Source organism: Trachurus japonicus, chromosome 13, assembly GCF_045865225.1.
Source record: "Trachurus japonicus isolate A0001 chromosome 13, Traja_1.0".
Taxonomy (NCBI): Eukaryota; Metazoa; Chordata; class Actinopteri; order Carangiformes; family Carangidae; genus Trachurus; species Trachurus japonicus.
In genome coordinates this window covers 18,694,717-18,711,896 of record NC_140919.1, presented here as the reverse complement: position 1 = coordinate 18,711,896, position 17,180 = coordinate 18,694,717, and the positions used below count along the sequence as shown (strand labels likewise).

The window sequence follows — 17,180 nt, the reverse complement described above, 5'->3', positions numbered from 1 at the left end:
GTTTGTTGTCTCATTCATCCTGTGTTTTTGTATTACAAGTAGATAAGTATAATCTTATCAACTTCTCACAGTTTTCTTCCTGCAGTGTCACCTTTGCTTTGTGCAAATCAAAGATGATCTAGTGTCACCTATACTCTAAGTTGGTGCAGACCTTCATCCAAATAGGATCACCCTTGAAGACATTGCTCTCAAAGTCTTTCAGGAAATGTGAGTAAATAACTGAAGCTCTCCTCACAGTTGCTGCAATGCTACAATTACTGCTGCTACTGTATTCATTGAGTGTTATTACTGTTTCTTGATGTTATGCAGTGCTTCTCTCTGCGTGTTCAACTTATTCCTCTTCTTCGTCTTCTTCTACTTGTGAAGTGACCTTTATGCACTCCAAACCAAATGACTCAGGACTGCTGAGGTGCAGCCATCTGGGATTGTCCTCAGGGTTCCATGAGTGACACAAAATCTCTGGGAAAAAAAATGGTTCCTTGCAAGCAGAAGTAACCCCCTACTGAAAATTGTGAACCACCCCTCTCATATTTTCTGAGATAATTTTATGATTTTCCATTTGATATCAGCTAGGGAATTGTGGGTTAGGCAAAAAGAGAGTTTCCGGGGGTTAGTGTTAGTTTTCTTCTTTTTTCTTCTCCACTCCTGCCCACCTCGCTCCCGCTTGGAAGCTCCAGAGGAGCAGATGGCTTGGCATCACCCTGACAGCCCAGTGTCAGCCTGTCTCTTTGGTTTGTCATCCAATCCAAGACGAGCTGTTAGCCCTGAATAAACACAGAAAGTGGCACACCAAAATTAGGCATTAACAATCTGAGGGCACTATTGAACTGGAATATGAAAACCCACCAAGATGCGCCTCAATCAGGAAACAGGTTCGCACAGCAGGACTCCCCCTTGAGGGACAGAGACCATTAAAATGTGACAGAGAAAACAAACACATTTGTTTTGCACAGTTGGTGTGAAATGCCTTTTTTTTAATATCTATATCAGCTCTAGGTGAGCTCAGGATGTGCAGAGTTTTCTCTGTGATAATTTCAATTTTCTTCATCGAGAATGCCGAAAGAAAAGCAGCAGGTTGTGGATACGAGTGCAGGTACCGAGAGCAGAGAGACAACGTCAGTTAGTAACAGCCTGTTTCATTTTTATGTTAGCTTATAGACACTATGATAACTTGCCATCATCTATCAAGTCTTTTTTTTTTTTTACAGAAATTGATGTTACCTGCAGCAGCACCAGGTTCCTCTTTAACGACACCACAAATCTATTTTGTTTTTGATCTCTCTAATCAAAATAACCTGAAACTGTTTTCCTCAAACCAGATTTGGTAAACACTGCTTTTTCATCTATGTCCTTCAGCCTTGAGTAGACCAAAGCTGCATGAGGCACTGACAGACACACTTATGCTCTAGCATATGCCGCGTGCACAGACAGTAGCCATTATCTCTCCCCTGTGCTTCCCAACAGGGCAGGCGGTTCCTGACTTTGGTATGTTCACATGAGTTAGTGCTAAGTCACACTCTTGTGAACTCATTCATTCATCCAGTCGTTCGACTGAGACCTTGGGGAAATGGAAGGAGAGGGAAAAAAACAGCTCTTTGTTTTTCAATGTGAAGAGTTTATGTTGAGCTCATACAGCTCAGTCTGTCTCTCCAGCACTGTCTCTTCCAAATATTTATACACAACTCTTATGCACGAGCAAATATGTTTTGCAGGAAATGTAATCATGACTGGATACATTAAGTGTGGGAGGATATGTCTTTAAATTATATATCTGGCAAGTCGCAGATGAAATGTTAAATGAAAAGCAAAAAAAAAAAAAAAAGAAGAATCCAATCTTGGAGTACAATATATACTGTACTTGTGGTGACTTGAGCTTTATTAAACTGTTATAGGCTCTCAAAGCAGGTTAGGATGAAAGAAAGATCCTGGTTTCTGGTTGCAAAATACTTTTGTTCCATCGTAACTACAGATGAGACCGTCAATACAAACACTTGTCTCCGGTGTGGTAACTGTGTGTCATCTGTCATTCATCCAATCCTCTCCTGATGACTCTGCCGCATCTGTTAATAATGATCATTCATTCACTCAAATCAGCAACAAATAAACATGGCATTGGAATGAATGTGTCTGGCCGGTGATTACGTTGCCAGCTAAGCATAAGCAGGAAAGAAGTTGAAGCAACACAATGCTTTTCGACCTTAAAATAATGTTTCTAAAGTGATTTAAGTGGTAGAAAAACAGTTAATAGGATAAATTGTGCCACCACTGCAGCCTGAGCAGGGTCACGCCGGCTGCAACTGCAGTCTATAACTTTCCTGATAGGGTAGGAACCAAGGGGGCAGTTGTGGGTCTGAGAAGTGAAGCTCACTTCCGCGTTCAAAAAACTGCAATCCCCCCGGCTTCCTCTGGGGGCTGGTACCGGAAGGGAGCATTCTCCATAGACCCCCATGTTAAAATAGCCGACTTTACGTCCTCAATAAACATGTTAAAAGCCTGGTACCATTACGTTTTTTGGTCTCAACCGGTTTCTACCCCCACACACACTCTGAGGGGGGTGAATTTTTTTTAAACTCTACCGTTTTACTAGCCTCGTAAACCAGCCTCTCGCGGAAGTGCATTTCATTTCATTCCGAGGGAGAGTCTGGCCTCATCCCTATTGGACTGAAACCCTCAGAAGGCCGAGCCAATCAGCGTTGCCCGCTGTGATTGACACAGCACGTTGGCCAATCAGGGACCGACTGGTGCAAAGCCCCGTCACTACACCAACTTGCTGATTGGCTGAATGGGGTTGTCTGTCAACGCTACTACCAAAGATATTAAACCGTCTTTGCTTCTGCTCCCGCCCAGCTCCCGCCCACCCCAAACGCTTAGAGGGGGGATGAGGCCAGACTCTCCCGAGAAATGAAATGAAATGCATTTCCGCGAGAGGCTGGTTTACGAGGCTACCGTTTTACTGTTATTAGGTTTAAAATTCTGGCCAATTAGGGCGCGGAAACGTTGAGTGACAGGTCCGGAGACCGCTGCTTTGAGGCCAGTGGGCGGGTTCTCAGCCGGCCAACCGCCGCGCCTCTCCAAATATGGAAAGTCAAATCCAACATGGCGCGGTTCAAACCCCCGTAGTAGCGGCACAAAACAGACTCACCAAAACCAATGGGTGACGTCACGGACGCTACGTCCATTCTTTTTACAGTCTATGGTAGGAACGCAGCCCCACTGTGGTCCTGGTACACTGCAGTGCTCCAGAGACACAAGCTCAAGCCCAGTCTCCCTGCTCCTCTCACCCACACACAAGCACCCTATGCTAGGCCACACAGCCAGCCAACCTCCCCTCCAGATTCCCAGCGAGCTCTGGAGACGAGGTCTGGATATGGCCTCCATATGGCCTATGGATGACGGCGACGGCACCTTTACCGGCAACAGCAACGTTATCAGCAACAGCGGTGCTGGCAACGGGAACAAATTCACTTAGGCTGTGCTTCTCCGGGAACGACACAGGTAGCAGACAGATGCCCTTCTCAACCAGAGTACCAGTACCAGGTAACCTACATGGCGTTGCTTTAAGTTGTAGCAGTAGTACAGTATATGGGTTTTATAAGAGACAGGGTTTCTCTTTCCATCTAAAATTGTATCCCAGTATATGTACATTTATGCACCTGTGGGAGCCTGTCTTTTCTATTCCTTGTAATCAGATGACACTTGTAAATGTGAATTCAATGTGACTTCTCATTAAATAAATTATGATAAAAATAGTCATGAAGAAATATGAAAGGCATTGGATAAGTGCTACAGCAAACAACATGCAATTCTGGTTTATAATTACAAGGTGGATAATGATTAGTTTTAAGATTCAGTGAAAGACAATGGCAAAGGGCTTAATATGATGTATTTTGGGCCTCAACCATGGTGCAATTTGGTAACAATCTCTGGTAATTTCTGCTTCTGTGACACGCTAAAAGCCAGTGCAAAGACATGGGAATGAGTAGCCTAGGCTATGATGTTTTTACTTTCCCTTATTTGGATGCTAACAGCAATATTCTGGACTGAAACTGTTGAAGATGATTTTGTTTTTTTTGCCTGAAAAAAATGTACTCAATACAATATAATTTTCTGGGTCTTTCCAGGACATAAACAAGTCCCCTGATTCTTATTCTGACATTATTGTGATGATAAAATGAATTTGTTATTGCCTTCATTTTCAAAGACAAGACATAAAACAATTGCCTAAAATTACCAAATGAAAGAAAGCTACTAACAATTTACATCTGTACATGTCATACACACTGTCTTCAAACAGCTGAAAACACATCAGCTATAGTGACGCAATCTCAAGTTTAACAAGAAATTAATTAGATGACAAAGCTTCTGGCAGCAGTGCTGTGTTTTCTGTGTCATCTTTATCAGTATTTACCAGTGTTACCATCATACATCAATGTCAGGTTTTAATCACCATGTGCACTATAAAAAAATGTGTCTTTCTCGCAGCTTCTACAGTGTTTGCATTTTTACATATGTGTTGCATCTCTATCGTGATTACCTGTCAACACATCAATCAAGACCCACAGTACTGTTTTTAAAAACAGGTGTGAGTTGCACTAAACATATGGATGCATTAAAGCATTTTGTTAAAATAACACAGAATATATATTATGAGGCTTGTGACTGGTTAATGTAGGTTGCATACACATGTACACACACCCGTCACCTTCTGCCCGCCAGTGTGATTTTTTTTTTTTTAATCTCTTACAGTATGAGTTAACGGTTTGTTAACAGTTTCTATTTAAGTGCATGTGGATGCAATACCACTGTTGTTTTGTTAGTATGAAAAACTTTCTTTCTTAAAGGAGAATTCCGGTCATTTTCTAAATAACTCTCTACAGCTAGGTCCTCGAGTGCTACCAAAGACCCGAGAAAAAATATGTGCAGCCCGGACCTAGCTCTCCTCCTGCTAGCTGCGCAACATTGCAGTTAAATAGCGAAGTAATGGGGGCAAAACTTTAAAATCGTGACTTTGGCCTCTATTATGCTCAAACTATCACTACACATGCTTTGCAACATCCACCAGTGCCTTATCATACAACACTGACTGTGCATAAACTCTATTAATATGAGAGAGCAGTGCTTTTTGTGTGTTATTTGTGTGCAGACTGGGCATGCGTTCAACAGTCGACTAGTAAGGTCTACCAAGGAAGCCAGCATGAACGGAGATACATGACAAAATCACCACAAAAATCACTGCTCTCTCATATTAACAGAGTTTATGCACAGTCAGTGTTGTGAGGTACTGTAAGGCACTGGTGGATGTTGCAAAGCATGTATAGTGATATTTTGAGCATAATAGAGGCCAAAGTCATGGTTTTAATGTTCTGCCTCCATTACTTTGCTGTTTAACTGCAATGTTGCGCAGCTAGCAGGAGGAGAGCTAGGTCTGGGCTGCACATATTTTTTCTCAGGTCTTTTCCTATGGTAGCACTCAGGGACCTAGAGCTGTAGAGCATCATTTAGAAAATGACCGGAATTCTCCTTTAAGTGTCCTGTATAACAACATGCCTTCCCCTCAGGTAAAAGTTGCTAAACGTAATTTTGCTGAAGCCTATAGACTTGTGGAGGTGAGGAGGTAAACACAAATCCTAAGCAAATACTGGCAGCTGGAGATGGTGGGAACAGATGAGGCAGATGGAAGAGCCACCTGTATGTTTACCCTTTCATTGTATTATTATAAGTTTTGCAGTTTGGGGTGAGTCAGAATGCAGCTGAGTTTTTGTTTTTGCTCAAGTTTCAGTTAACTATACACATGCATGTATGCAGTCATGGGCTTACATGCAAGCTATCTAGGGCAGCTTCTCCTACTGGAAATGTGTTTGGTGCCATGTTGGCAGTGGTGTGAAGTCACCAACATGATAATGAATTCCAAAGAGATGAATGACAAAAAGAGAAAGGATATGTGGATTACAGCATTTATTCTACATTTTACGTATGAAACACACTGCATCATCTCGAACTGAATACCTTTACAGTATGTTATGACACAGTATTATGTACTCATTTGCTAGTCAAGACCATGTTTCACCACAGAGCATGATAATGTCACCTTTTTTTTATACAGAAAGGTTACCTTTTACCCATTCAGATGCTTTATGAACCCTTTCAGGTGTACAGTAGTGCCAAATAAATCCACTACTAACCATGCCCTCATGGTTACTCTGAGAGGAAACATTTTAACATCTAAGAGAAAACACTTCCCCTCTTTCATCTCACATTAGATACTACTGACCTGAACTGGTTTATCTCCAGGCGACTTTTACCTTTTTATTATCTGTGTAAAACTGTGTAAATCAGCCCCATAATTAATCATCCACAACTTTTCAGGAAAGCTTCTGAAATGCTCCTGAATAATTGAGGAAGTGTGCATAAAAGTGGCAAATTATTTTCATTGCACATGCACACAAGTTTAGTTTTTCATTTAAAACCAAAAGCTTGGTGTTAAATATTCTGAAGTTGTTGATGACAGCCACATACAACCCAAAAATCATCAACTTCACAATTAGCTTAAATTAATCTCAAGCAAGGAGTTCACCTCCTGAAAACTGAATGCAATTAGCATTTCTGATTAACATTTTTCATGTGCAGCTTGTGATTACAAGTGCCCTCCAGCTGATTTTGTGTGCGAATATGTCTTTCCTTTTTTTTTTGATAAAATAGTCGAATTGTTACAAATAAATAAATAAATAACAACAATAATACTAATAAAAAGAACTGCCAGAATTAGTGTGAAGCTATTAGGCATCAACACATTGGATTTGGATTTGAGCAGCAGCTGTGAGGCATGAGTGGACCGTTTCCTGATTAATAATCTCTCTGTTTCATGTGCTATGCATGTACAGTATATTTTCAGCTTTTTCTGCTGAAAACTGAACACAACTGAGTGTAAAGATTGCAAAAACAAAGAAGTGTTGGCACAATGTGTATATGTGTGATTAATTATGTGTATGTGAAACAAAGAGAAATGTGGGAAACTGAGATTAGAGAAAGAGAGACAGAGAGAAAGGAAGGGAGCTACAGTATAGAACAATCATATTAGGGAATTGGGGTGCATCAGTGTTGGTACGTGAAATGAGGTGCCCCACTACAGGTTGGTTCCAGGCAGTGAAATGATAGATGAAAAGGAGAAACAACACTAGTCAATTATAGCAGTGCATGATTAACCTAACTAATTAAGACCTCTGGGTAATGGAGGAAAAGGAAACAGTAGCCGTCCCTTCCCTTTTACAGTGTGAAGTCCCAGTGCAGAATCTGTGCTGAGGCCGCCTTTGTTCTTATGTCCCAGTCCTCAACCCAGCTGAACGCCTGCCATCTCTACTGTAACGCTCCCCTCTCCGTTTCTTTCTATAACTTACAGTACGTCTCAGTCTCCTTGTGTATGCATATCACTGTGCGTGTTTGGAATTTTGAATTAGAAGGGGGGTGATGCTGTGCTAGGAGGTTAATACATTGAAAATTAAAAGAAAAAAAGGAAATGATAAATGAATATTCACTCACTGGGCAACAATCTGAAAAGGTTGATACCACATCTGTACAGCTTGAGCCTACAGCTGGTTAACGTATCATGGCACAATCAATGAAGACAGAGGCAAACAGATAGCCTGGCTTTGTGCAATGACTACAACATAAGAAGCGATATGGTGGTAGCAGTTAAATGCTAGATTAGCCCTTTTTACACTGGTCAAAAAACCTGTGAGCAGCTGCTAACATCAGCAGCAGCTGGCAAAACATCAGGGTTTTGCCAGCATGTATTTATCTGCAAAAATAATTAAATTGCTGATTATTACTCCTTTTAAAAGTTATCATGTTACTGTTCTGGTGACTTTCAAAAGTAATTAGTTATGTTACTAGTTACATTACTAGTAAGGCCTATTACCTCAAAAACAAAACAAAAAAAATAATATCAAAGTAATGGAATTAGTGTTACTTAAATGCAAAATGATATGATCTGTATTGCATCTTGAGTCAAATGACTCTGGCGTCTTTGGGTATTTATCTCAAGATCTAATTTCTTTCTGTTTTCCACACTGTGACATCTTTGAGTACAAAGACCTGATACCAGTTGCACCACAGCTACACTGGATTTAGGAATAAAATACCGAGCACACAAGTGAACAAGTGAACACTGCTCTGAAACTTACACTTACCTACTAATGGACAAGACAAAACAAATCAATTGTATCCTTTTGCATGGCAGCTAGCGGCTCAGACTTTCTCCCTTGCATCTGCATATGTCCATCTGTGCTTATGCACATTTGAAAACCAAATAAGGACCACTAATTTCAGTGTATACACAGTATTTGTGAGTATAAGAGGTACAAGCTGGTGTATATTTACCATATAAATAAAATCTCATATCTCCACAAGAAAGCAAGGAGGTGCATTTCCCGATGTGTCAATGGATTGTTTTTACTTATATAATATTAGTGGCAGCAAGGAGGACTTTGGAAAATAAAATCTTGACTTCATCATTAACAAAATCTTTCACAAATAGTTCTCTTCATTTTTCTGAGTGTAAATTCTAAGCAAATGCAGCCAATGCATTAGCTTGTATTTAAACAGACAGGTTATTTGTACATGTATTTGAGAGACACATGGATGATTTTGGTGACAGCCATCACTTCAGCAATGTCAATCATGAAATCAAGAGTGACTGTCACAATGACACCCATGAGGAAACGCAGTTGTACTGTATCGTTGCAGAAGAAAACACATAAATCAAACATTGTCTCTCTCTCTGCTCTGCATACATTTTTACCAGTTTTCTGATGCATGGATAAACTACAAGATACTGGCACACTGATTTTAAATTAATCTGAGTGTTGGTGGAAAAGACAGATGAAGGGAGAACTGCTCTTAAAATCTCTGTCATACTTGGAGTGACTACTCTATAAGGCGAGGGAATGAAGCATCTTGTCATGCTAATTGCACTGCTGCACTTTTACGCTACTTCACCGTGATGACAACTCCTCCTGCTGGGTATCAGCCACAGTATGTCCATGGCCCAAGTACAGAGACTTAGTGGAAGAGCAAGATGAGAGAAAAACGACATGCCTCGTGGTCCACTGCTTACTCAATGGATCATGGGACATTCAGAGCCAGACAAGCGTCACAACAAATATATTTGCATCAAATGAGAAAAATAAGAAACCAGGGGCCGTGAGAAGTTGGAAAACAAAATCGTGTCTAATAATGTCAGTCCATAATATCTGCACTGGGTTAGCATACTGATTGGCTGGTTTTGTTTCTAAGGGATATTCTCCTTAATAACACACCAGTGGGGAATGCCTGACTGGGTGGATGTGGATCAATGCAGGTTTCTCTTTAATCAGGATGCATTAATAGTCTATATAAACCGTCTTGCAGGTGACCTGGATCCACACAGCTTTGAAGTTGTCGGTGATCTTCACCAGTCATCAATTTGTAAGAGTTCATCATTTAGAAAACTCCCCTTGCTCCATCTCTTTGCACCCTGGGAATTGGAAGAGGCTTTTTCCTCATCTCCGCCTTGGGTATATGCACAGTGCTGCTTAAGAGCCTGCAGGAAGCAAAATGCTTGCATCAGGCAAACTGTTTGGAATTTCTTAATCTGTTTTTCCTCAGTGTACATATACCACACACACACACGCACACACACACACACACACACACACACACACATATAAATATATTACATTCAACCTTGCCTTAATCTGCCTCACAAGTCAATATAAAATAAAATATCCAACATTTTAATTAAAGATAGAGTCATACCTCTTTGTGTTGAAAGTCAAGCCTGTGAGGATTTCAGTGAGAAATACTTCCATCTTCCGCTGTATGAAATCAGGTCTCTCACTGAACACAACTTTTGTCACATTGTAACACTGTTTCTGTCGCTCAAACTGCAGTGCAAAGTTAAGCCTAGACAGGAAATCACCACATCTCCACTAATGATAGGGATTCTCTGACATTACATTATCTAAGCTGATTTTATTCCCCCCAAAAAGCGTGTCTCACACAGAACTCTCCTTTGACTTTCCTAATGAACGAACTTCCTATTCAGGTTGAGTCTGCTCCAAATGCCACCTTTTCCACCATCTAATGTCACATTTCCATGTTCAAACGTCAATGTCTAGAATTGGGTTTTTACATGGTAATAGTCTGTGAGGACTAATTAAAGAGAGGCCAGATGTCACAATGTATTGTTATGCATCAAATGCTCTAACCATTGATATTAGAATTAGTGAGGATGAGATCAGAATTTAAATAATAGATTTGACATTAGCTCACCAGTGATGTTATTATTGAATCAAATTTTGTATAATTTTCCTCAAATTCAGACACACAAAGAAAGAGAACAATTGTATATTACATTTATTTTATATCCACTGTGAGTAATTAAGCATCTCTTAGCAATAAAACAAGGTCAATCAGTAACATATTCAGTGTGTGTGTGTGTTTGTTAATCAAATCACAATTCAGTCTGGCAGCAGTGGGGTTCAAGAAGAGTTTAGTGTCTATGAGCTGAGGTGGTCAGAATAAAAGACCATTGCTAAAAATAGATGGGCTTGATATTGATTTATTTTTTAACATGTCAGAATGAGAGTTATAACAAGGATAAATAATTTCGTTGATTATTGCAGATATTGTATTGAAAAGTCAGTTCTGTGGCAAAATAACTAGGCTACTCACTTACAGTATGTTGTCCTTGCAGTCTTAAGAGCAGGTTCAAAAGAGCATGCAGCTGTACTTCCTACTTTCTATTTTACATTCTGCTGTGTTCTGCTCAAAACTGACCAATGTTCAACTTTTGCAACTCATGAACTGCCTGGCAATAAATATGGACATAGGCTTGAGGACGCCACCAATAGCTTCGTAAGAAAGGTTTTGAAGCTCAGACTGGGCCTCTCTGCTGTTGCCATCTTGGCAGCGCTAGACTCCACCTAACCTCAGGCTAATCGTATACAGTATTTAGCCGAGACATTGTTGCATGTTGCTTTAATAACTGTGGCAAGCACATACTTCCATTAGTATTGTTGCCACAGCTGGCCCTCTGGGCGTCTAGCTCTAAGGCTATCACAAAAATCTAATCCATTTGCCAGCTACGTAATTAGTTAGTTAACGAGATAAGCTAACAAGCCATTAACTGCACATCCTAACACCAAAAATTCAGCCAAGGTCATGGTCAATGACTCAAATTCGCCAAGCTGTTAGCCAAGAGTTAGCTGTTGGATGTCAGCTAGCCAAGAGCACCAATTTCTGTTATATTGTCAATGAAATTACTAACAGTTTGCTCATGAAGTTTGTTGAAGATGAAGTGAAGTATTGTTTAGAAATACTGCAACACTGAGGATTATTGTTCCAAATCTAAAGTAGCTGGATAAATTAACCTGTGTTTATTCGCTCAAAATTGAAGTCTTGTGCATAACATAAATAATTGGTCTCATATAGGCCAGACCATTTACCTAAATTGTTAAAAATTAACAAAAGAAACAAACCCCCAAAAAATGTGTGATTTATCTGTAAAGTAAAGTTAAGGTAATATGAGTTTGCTTGGGAATGACCTTACATTTAATGAAGTGTAGGTCTTGTGACTCATTTGCTAAGGGACCTGGTTTTATTCTCAGTGAGAACATAAAATAGATTTGCTACTCAGCTTCATGCGCGGGAGTTTAGTCCCACAGATAAGGCACAGAGAACACAGAAAGTACAATACAGGGTTAAGCTTCAACAGATCAAGGATTTTTTTTTTGTGTAGGCCTATTTGTGTATTTATTCTTTCATGTGTTCATTATTTATTCATCTATTTATTTATTGTTATGTTTGTCTAGCCAGTTGTTATTAGGGTCATGGTTGCCTCTGGTTGAGACTTCCACTAGGTCTCAAATAATGCATTTTTTAGAGGCACAGTGTGGGGTGATGCTGAACAATAAATATTCCAGGGGCTGTATAGATCAAATCTGGCAACCAGAAGCTCCTGTCATGACCAATTAGAAATGCTTTGTGACTCAAAAACTTGCTCACAGGCATAAAGCAGCTGTACCTGTGGCCATTGTCAGTCAACGGACAAAACAGCACTGGTTAACCCTGTGTGGAGATGGAGGAGTTGCAGCATGGAGTACAACAGCAGTTCCGAAGATGAATTCCATGAATATTTTACAACGCCTTCATTATGGGCGCATGTAATTACTGCCTTCCCCATAATGCTTGACTAGGTCTCAGCGAGAAGAAGTGAAGTGAGTAGCAGAGAAGGTTTGAATTTGCCCCCTCCCTCCTCAACAAAAACAAATTACTGTAATGGTTTAAAACTCATTTAAGTACTTTGATCACTAACTGATGCATGTACTGATACTTTCTAATTCACTTCTGACTGAACACTGCTACTTTATTAAGCCTCTTGAAAATTCAACTCAGTGAAGTGGTACTGCTGCTCCTTCAAAGCTATGTGGAATTTGAATTTTCAGATTCTGTTTTTCTTCTCACTTCAATGAGCTCTTAGTTTGCCTGTGGTGACACGGCTACAAGGAAAACTTGCGGATTATTTTCTGTGCCTGGCCTGTACCCGATGGAAGTTTACGAACTCGAGAAGAGATAAATAACTCATCAGAATATGTTTGAGGTCCACTTTCACAATTTTATGCACTGATATCACCATCAATGCCCACATTAAAAAGGCAATGCATAAACAGTACACAGCATGAACATGGTTCACCTAATGAATGTTAGCATTGTTAACAGATAGTTTCTTTAAAAAGCTTTTTAGTCGGATTTGCATCCATACAGTTATGGTGTTTTACATTATTCTTTGTGATTTTCTTTGCTAACAACAACAAAAATATAGTACTAAACTACTACTTGAAATAATACTTAAAATAATAATAATTTTTAAAACATGATAATAGTTATCATCATAATCACTGATGACTGTAATGACTTTACAGACCTGCTTGCAGGGGTGAACAGCTCAGCTCTAGCACTAGTGTTAAAGAGGTGTGAGAAGTGCATTACATGTAACACAACGCACAGCAGTCCATTACTGTAAAACTTCCAAAATGTAACAGACACATCAAACATCCAGAACATAGCAGGTCACATATCATAATGTATAATGGATGCTGCAGTGAAACTGCGGTGTGAGTTTTCTGTCAGGGAGCCGCAGGTGCAAGGTGAGCTGGGAGATTAACGTGAGGGGTTCGGTGTCTTTATTGTACTGAGGTAAAAGGAATTTTTTAAAGTGTATTATGTCAGTAGCCAGTGATGTGTATTGTAGAACCTTAAAACCTAAGAATTCTAAAAGAAAAATAAATACAGAATGTCTACCTGCCTCTCTACAATTCTTTATGTCTCATATAGTCATATACAATACTTATTATGAGATCATTCTGTGCATATACAGTATGTGTCACATAGATGTTTTCATTAAACCTGCCTGATTTTGGCATGTTTTATTTATGTTGGATCTTTTAGCGACCTTTGTGTGTAATTTCCTGGACTACCTCATTTCTGTATCTGGCAATCCAATAGGGTGTTTGTTTTCATGTAAATTGCCCCTTCAAAGATCAAATCTGCCAGACAAACATCTCCCACCATTTCATTTCTACAAAGAAGCCTCAAGTTCCCTAACCCTAACCCAGTTAAAATATATATTTTTAAATGGCTACTTAGCATATTCTGCTGATCTTTCCTAATGAGTTTCAAAAATGTCCACACAATTTGGTCTTCTATCCTGAAGGGTATGTCCTGTAAAAGCTTTAAGATTGTTTATTTTCAATGTCCGTCAGAGAGCACATTATTGAACCAACCTACAGAAATTGCATTGCACTAATTTGTATTTAAAGTGTGCAGATTTCCTGTGTCCAATGTCTTGTCAGTTTTCTTCCACTGATCTCTGACCCGTGGTTCCTTAAACAGCTCTGTAAAGGAGCCTATTAGCAGAATCTCGGCATGATGCAGCCATGTGTTTTTAGTGCATAATAGCTTTGCGCACCAGATCAATAGATCAACCAGGCTTTCATTACTCATTCGCAGGTTGTTGTTATTTTTCCTGCAGCACAGCACACTAAAAAAAAGGAAGGTGCTTGTCTTAAGTTACCATACGACTAGCTGCTGACATACAATCACCCCACCAAATTACACCAGCCTACATGTTTTGCTCCTTCTGTTGTTATGCAGCCTAATAAAGCAATTGCACCTTGAGCAAAAATCAAAAGTTACTCCCAGTCTCACAAGGTTAATTGGATAATTTATAAGAAGCCTGTTGCAAAGCCACCTCTGTTGCATGGCAGTTCAGCTGAGGTAGCAGTGGATGCACAGGTACGCACACGCATGAACACACAGTCACACACATTTACCGAGTACACACAACACAAGTTTGGCATGACCCTTATCAGAGTCTGGCAGTCTAATTACAGCTCAGGCAGTGGGAATCCATTGATTTGAAGATAAATGTTAGCACACCTGTGAACTGAATCCATTACGATCTTTATCTTAATGGCTCTGGGAAAATGCTTCATTAAGGCTCATTACAATAATGCCAGGCATTAAGCATTAATTAGTTTACCATTGTGGATTGTCAGGTTTACTTTTAGACCAAAACAAAATGCTCTGTAGGATGGAAGTAAAGCTGCTGTCTATATTAAACCACTCTGTTCATAATATTATTCTTCCAGAGTGTATTTTACCTGCATGGAGCACCAGATGGGCTGCACACCATGACAACAACCACAGTAACAGCAAAAAGCACTTACTTTTTATTTTCTTACTATTGTCTTAATAATAGGATAGATGGCGAGGCGAAGCTAAGAGTGATTTCCAAATACTGTATGACCCAGATCTGCCAGGTAATTCATATCTAGTACCAGTGCTGACACCATCTGAAGGGAATGGTCCTTGGACTATAATGAGCTGTGAAATTACATTATGAATAGAGAAGCCAGGGCTCCAGTCTGCCCAGTTCCTCCCTGCTAACTTAGAAAAGTGAGCACAGGACAGTGAGGATGAGGACAACGTCTTAAATTCTGATGAGTGAGTAAAGGGGTACGGTGCAGGAGGCTCTCTGAGATTTGAATGCTGGGAGCGACATATTCATGATGACTGGAATGGTGAGTGCTATGGAGCAGTTATTTTAGGAGTGAGAGCACTGGAAGAGGAGAGGTAATGGCAGGGAATGATTGACATCTCGCAGGGTGCACTCTGCCTCCTTTGGAAAGAGCAACTTTTGGTCGATGAAAAATTGGCTTGGATTTGCATCACCTTTACTGTTTTACCATCTGAGGAGAAGTTTCAAGCAACATAGCAAGTTCGTAGCATCAGGGTTTCTGTAAGCAGACACTCGATGCAGGAAAAACCTTCTCCAAAATGACACTGGGTGCACCCGCACTGGGAAGACCATCCTTGACCTCAGCTGATTGTGTCAAGGCTATTTCTATAAGACATTATTATATATCTGGAAGTTATTCCTACCCAAGAGAAAGAAAAAAAAACTCTCAAATTTTTGACTTTGGAAGAGTGTGCAGTGCCCCTTTCCAAAAACATGAATTGACTAATGTTTCATCAACTGCAAACTGATCGATTAGTGAATTTCTAACAGCTACAGCCACAGTACAGAGACAGGACTGGGGGTCTGAAAGCAGCTGGCTCAGTGACTTCCTTCAACTGTGGCCAAAGAAAGCTGAAAACTCACTGGATCATTAACGTGCGAACTCAGAAAAACTTTGAGAAACAAACAAATCTGCCTTTGGACTCCATGTACCCATTTTACATTGAATAGTATCTATATTCTATTGATACATTTTATGTCTGATTAAATAATCATAAAACCCAAACCATGTCACCGAATGTATGAGGACTTCTTATATGCTAATAAACTATATATATATATATATATATATATATATGGCGTAACAGTTCTGCACAGTCGTCAAATTCAAACTCATTTTTTATATATTCAAACTATGTCCAGCAAGAGCACTGTCCAGCAAGAGCACATTTGACTGTTCTCAACTTTCTGTTTGATCTGAAGCATTAAAAGCTATTTGCCATCTTAAAGATGGTGCCCACAGTGCAATTTTCATGTTTGTGACTACATGAATGTGGTTTACATTCAGTGTTACTCACCAAATCATATTGTATGCATCACTGAGATCTGGCAAAACATACAGTAAGAGTCAATTCTCTTCCTCATAAAAAATTTGCAAAGCTTTTTAAAATGTTTTAAAGCCTTGGTTGTTTACTCATAAGCACTCTTCCTCCCCGGATTTGCTGTTTTGCTCTTGTTCAGCAGAACAGAATGAGACTGGTCGCTGAATATGAATGAAGTGTGTGCATATGTTTAGGCCCGATCACAATTCAAAAAATTAAACCTCTCTTGAATTCAGTTGTAGGGTCAGTGTAAGAGTGAAGAATCTTGCTATTGCTATCGCTACACAGGCACATTGTTTTTCATGCATCACTTTAAAGCATTGCAATTGAATCTTCCTTGGCTTTTAGCATTTTTTCTTCTCTCTCTCTCTCTCTCTCTCTCTTTCTCTCCTAAAAGGCACTGTCAGCATCCCGACAGAAGTACAATAACAATATATCAAAAAAACAGAGAGACATCAGGGAGTAAATACTAAACACTCAATGAAAAGAAAAGAGACAGGAATTCCTTTCACACCCAATTGATTTCTTTCCAAAGATAAGACATAGCCGTGATGTTTTTTTTTATATTGTTCACAAAAATCCTACATCCTGCTACACCCTGATCCTACAGCTGCCAAAGTCAAAGTAAATAGCTGAGCTGGCTGTCCACCGACTACAGAACCAGGCTCTCACCGAGAACAGGTGGAGACCACTGAAGCAGAACGCATCTCCCCCGATTCAGGTCATTCCTCGGTTATCCCATACATTTATATACAGAGCAAATTTATTTTTATTTTTTTCTGTCCTCCTTCACGGCTCTGGCAGTCACACTCGACCCTCCTTTTAACAACTGTAGCATCCCCCGGTCCCTCCCCCCTCCACTTCTCTCTTTGCCTTAGGCCCGTGGGTGGTTCAGATAATTTGCTTAATTTGTTGCCATTCACTCTCAGGACATGGATCAAAGAACTGTTAAATTGCACTGACGTGGCAGCATCACGGAGTCACTGAGAGTGAAAGGAGAGAAGGAGACGGAGAGAGAGAGA

General features: G+C 39.9%; 1 long non-coding RNA gene across 2 annotated transcripts in view; it reads right to left on the bottom strand.

Annotated features, from left to right (window-relative positions):
- Positions 1-344: 344 nt before the first annotated feature.
- Positions 345-17,180, bottom strand: part of LOC146975850 (uncharacterized) — a 32,379-nt gene continuing 15,543 nt past the window's right edge. For both annotated transcript variants that reach the window (XR_015037363.1, XR_015037364.1), the window contains one exon: positions 345-764. This is a non-coding gene — a long non-coding RNA (uncharacterized LOC146975850). The remainder of the gene's footprint in view (positions 765-17,180) is intronic.